Source organism: Mirounga leonina, unplaced genomic scaffold (assembly GCF_011800145.1).
Source record: "Mirounga leonina isolate KUSES-001 unplaced genomic scaffold, KU_Mleo_1.0 Mir_154, whole genome shotgun sequence".
NCBI lineage: Eukaryota > Metazoa > Chordata > Mammalia > Carnivora > Phocidae > Mirounga > Mirounga leonina.
Genome location: NW_023270389.1, coordinates 3,678,315 through 3,683,193, shown reverse-complemented (window position 1 = coordinate 3,683,193; position 4,879 = coordinate 3,678,315). Strand labels below are relative to the sequence as shown.

Below are 4,879 nucleotides of genomic sequence, written 5' to 3'. Positions count from 1 at the left end.
GGAGGGGAAGAATGAAGTGGGGGAAATCGGAGGGGTAGACGAACCATGAGAGACGATGGACTCTGAAAAACAAACAGGGTTCTAGAGGGGAGGGGGGTGGGAGGATGGGTTAGCCTGGTGGTGGGTATTTAGGAGGGCACATTCTGCATGGAGCACTGGGTGTTGTGCACAAACAATGAATCATGGAACACATCATCTAAAACTAATGTTGTAATGTAAGGGGATTAACATAAGAATAAAAAAAATTAAAAAAAAAAAAGATATTTTAACTTTAACAATATGATAAAAAGAACAAGATCATTGAAAGCACACCAGAAAAAAAAAAAAAAAAAAAAAGAAATTCTTTCCTTCTAATAATGATAGTTGACTTGGGTTGGGGGTGGGTATGATGGCAGGAGATCTGGAAAGAGGCCTTGCTGCTGCCTTATGTGGAGTGTGGGCTATAGGGCGTCAGAGTCCCCACTCGTTCGCTCCCTCCTCCCATCCTGTGTTGGGGCTGCAGTCTCTCCCTGGATGTCTGCTTGCTGGCTCCGGACTCTGCCACCCACTCTGCCTGAAGGAGCCCATATGCAGAGTGGGCTGCAGCTTCTCACCCCTGGTGACTGTCTTCCCCGCTGGGTACCTGCCCAGCACACCTGACCCTTCCCTAGTCAGCCCTTCTTGCATCCTCTCTCCCTGGGGCTTGGACCATGTTCTCCGTGTCCTCTGTGCCCTGCTCCCCTTGCTCTCTTGTGCAGAATCACAGCCCTGATTGGCCAGCACTATTTAGTAGTCCTTTTGCTGGAGTTCTACTTTCTTGCTAAAGCAGGAACCCAGCATTTATTGTCTGGAATTATTTCAATAGTTGCTTGATTTTACTCTTCTAGGCTGAATTCCTCTGATCAGTTCTTTTTGGAGAGCCAGATATCCTTCTATGGAGCCACGTTTCTATCCCACATGACATCCTCCAATAGTTCCTCATTTTGGTTTTGAAAAATGTCTTGCTCCTTAGCCTAGCTTGGAAAGCCTTGAATACTCTGCATCTTTTTTACATCTGTAACTTTTGCATTTTGTATGTCATATGCTCCAGAAATATACAACACACCTTGCTTTTCCATGTTTCATGACTTGGCTAATTCCCTCTCTGCTTCCTAAAGGGCGAGTCTCACTTTTCTTCCCCCAACTACCTCCTTATAGCCTTCAAGACTCCACTGAGGTTTTGTCTTCTGAAAGCCCCCAGAATCTGGGACTGGGTGTCACTCCTCTGGGCCTCTTTAGCACCTTATGTACTTCCTTGATGGCACTCAGTACATGGTAGGAATTCCAATTTTCTGTTCATTTAGGGTCCGTGTGTTTGTGTACTTTTTGTATAATTAGCATGTTCAAATTCCCAGGGCTGTGAATTATTCTTTCTTGAGAAAATGTGAACACTCCCAGATTGATAAGGTCCATAGGGTGAAGGATAAATCCTCAAGATATATTATAGGGGAATTGAAGATTATTAAAAACAAAGTAAAAACTCTGAAAGCTTCCAGAGATAAAGAGTAGATCACCTGTAAAGATTCAAGGATCAGATTGAAACTGATGTTCAACAGCAAAGCTGCCCACCACAGGAAATAGGGTGATTTTCATACAGTACTTGTCCAAATTCCATACTGATTTGAAAACCAAATAATTTCTAAAATGAAATTTTTGTGTTTTGTGTGTGTGACAACATAATTTATTTGCAAAATAAAACCAGATATAAGGTGACAGGAGGCTATATATAATCTTTATTCATTCCACTCAAATGTGAACATTCATATGTTTTATTGCTAAAATATTAGTGTGTTTGATTTTAAAGTAATGATCCAGATCCCACTACGGTGTCCAGTATTAGAGTATTTAAAGTAGGCATATTAAATAGCCTTTCTAAAATGCCCCAATTCTGAATTTCAAAACATATGTAGCCCCAGGGCTATCAGAAGAGGTACTGTCTCCCTATCTTGAGGGCAAAATGATTTTAAGAGGTGAATTTTAATCTAGCCAAGATGATATTTAAATGTGAGGGCCTCAAAAACTATTCCCTGATATTCAAGGCCTTGGTAGTTTGTAAGACAAAGACCTATATGTAAACATCTATTGGAGGAAATATTCGATACTAAAAATAACATATAGAGCCAAGAAATACTGCAAGCCCAAAGGTAAGTAAGAGCAGGAACTGAGCTTGATGAGGTGTGCCTATGTCTTCCACATAAATACAGCTCTGACTGAAGACGAGAGACAGGAAGCACAACAACATGGTGGAGGGAGGGAGGACAGTGAACAGGGCAGGCAGTTCACTAAAGTATTTGTCTTCAAGGGTAAGATAAAGAAATAAGCAAAAACAGAAGTACAAGAAAGGAGAATATAGAAATGTCATAAATGTAATTGAGGATAGCAGAAACAAAACCATACATGTTAATCATCAACATATACTTAAATGGCCTAACCAGTTAAGTGACAAATTTAGTCAAATTGCATTTACGGAAAAAAAAAAAAACTGCATTTATGAAATCTGCCAATAGAGTTGTTAAGAAAATATTACTTAAAGGTGGGAAAATGAAAGAAAAATATTTTATCATGCAAAGAGTAACTAAAAGAAAACCAGTTATCTGTACTAGTGTAGCTTGAAATAGACCTGAAGAAAAAAAAAAAAGAAAGAAATAGACCTGAAGATAAAAGGTATCACCAGAATGCAACACAATGACAAAGGCTGACCTCCTAGGGAAATAAAACAGTTGTAATTATGTATTTACCTGCTAATAGTAAATATATATTATTGTTACTTTGTATTCCTTTATAATGCTATACTATTACATATTATATTTTATAACATGATTTACATATTATAATATAAAAATTATATTTGTAGTATTATGTAGCATGTTTCTCTTCACACACCCAAACACATTTTATATACATGTGTACATATATACATAATTACATATATAATATATATTATATTATTGTATATATAAATTTGAGAGAACTACAGGACAAAAACCTCACAATTTTATGGTAGGAGATTTTAGCATATCTCTTAATTACTAAATAAACAAGGTAAAAAAATTCAGCAGAGATTTAGGAAATAGGACTAACATTAATAAACATAATTAACAAGGTTTATGTAACATACATAAAACTCTGAAATCAGCATTAAAAATCTCATACTCTAATCAAGCACATACAGAATATTATTATACAGACCATACAGAAAATCGCTCAACAATTCTGAAAGTCTATTTGTAACTGATTCTCCCTTCCCCTCCCCTATACTTTGCCACTAGAAAAAAAAAATCAGTAATTTTCAGGAAGGCAGACAGTATGTTAAAAGGAACTGAAATAAAAGCTCTGGCGGTATAGTCTGAAGTATAATATAAAAATTAAACTGTCATGGGGCACCTGGATGGCTCAGTCGTTAAGCGTCTGCCTTCGGCTCAGGTCATGATCCCAGGGTCCTGGGGTCAAGCCCCGTATCGGGCTCCCTGACCAGCAGGAAGCCTGCTTCTCCCTCTCCCACTCCCCCTGCTTGTGTTCCCACTTTTGCTGTCTCTCTCTGTCAAAAAATAAATAAAATCTTAAAAAAAAACTTAAACTGTCTTAAGAGAGGTAAAGAAGTCATGTTTTTGCATAACTGTCTGGGGAAGTGAAACTTTTTCTACTCTGTGCATGTATGTGTGTGTGAGTGTTTTCTAAAATCAGGATAAGACCATACAATGCAGCCTTAAACCCAGATGTATTTTTTACTTAATATTATGTTCTGATACTTTCCTCATGCCCCTAACTTGACTTCTGCCCAGAACTCTACCAAGGCCACCAAGAGTTTCCTGGACACCACCTAGGGAAGAAAACCAAATGCTTTTTCTAAATATAACCAATAAACCATGATTAGGCCTTCTCAAATCCACACTGGGCCCATGGAGAATGGCTTAGTGATAATATAATAAATTTTCATGTCTTCTATAGTCAAAATGCATCTCCCTTCGTTCAGGTGTCAGGTGTGGTGGGATAAACATGTCTGTTCCTTGTCTAAGTATTAAAGGATTAGAATCAAGCTACTAATGTTTTCATGTCTCCGACTATAGTTGATACCAGCCCCCCTCCCCCCCAACCCCGCCCCATCCAATTCTTCATACCCGAAGCCCCCTGGTTGTTTTGTGCTTAGCCAACCAGGGCCCACAGCTGTCTACAGAAAGCCCACAGGGCCTCACCTTGCTGAAAATCTCCAGGAGTCCGGATCCTGAGGTCTTCTTCAGAAATGCAGGAATCACTGCTTATTTTGCTTGAGGAGGAAGATAAATCAACAAAGCTCCAGAGACTGAACTGCAGGATATGATAATCTCCTGAAGGGCAGAGGAAAAAGAAGTATTTTGAAAGATAACAAGCACAGATGGCACTGCTTAGAGTCACTGAAAACTTCACTGGTGCTGGTTTCCTCAAACTGCGCTGTCCCCTGGAGAGAGAAGTTGCAACACAATTTTGAGACACCTCCCTCCGATGCTCTTAACTTTCGATTTCATTAGTCAGAGAAAATAAACAGTTTCCTTCCTGTAAGTACTTAGATTATAGCAAAAGTATAATTGAGTTTTTGTTACAAATGTCAGTAGATGGAAGGAGTTCCAACATTAGAACTCCAGCAGACTTACATGTGGGTCATTAGAAACCTATATTCCCGTAAATGACACTCAAATGTAAGAAAAGTTAAGATGAGTCACCAGGCTGCTTATCCCTCATTTCCTGTTCTCAGAGTGGTAGGAGGAGATGTTAGAAGAGGCATCTCCCTCTACTAATACTTGACTGTACCTCCAGGAAGAGGGTAGGTCAGCTATGAAATCACTCTTGGTTTAAATAGTGCCTGAAGCATTCATCCAGTTAATAA

At 38.9% G+C, this 4,879-nt stretch overlaps 1 protein-coding gene across 4 annotated transcripts in view; it reads right to left on the bottom strand.

Annotated features, from left to right (window-relative positions):
• LOC118013952 (myeloid cell nuclear differentiation antigen-like) overlaps nucleotides 1–4,666 on the bottom strand; it is a 50,574-nt gene extending 45,908 nt beyond the window's left edge. For 2 of the 4 annotated variants that reach the window (XM_035009899.1, XM_035009897.1), the window contains exon 1: nucleotides 4,212–4,634. The gene's annotated coding sequence lies outside the window, so the exon portion shown is untranslated. The other 2 variants (XM_035009900.1, XM_035009901.1) reach the window with 2 other exon arrangements.
• Between the last annotated feature and the right edge of the window lie 213 nt (nucleotides 4,667–4,879).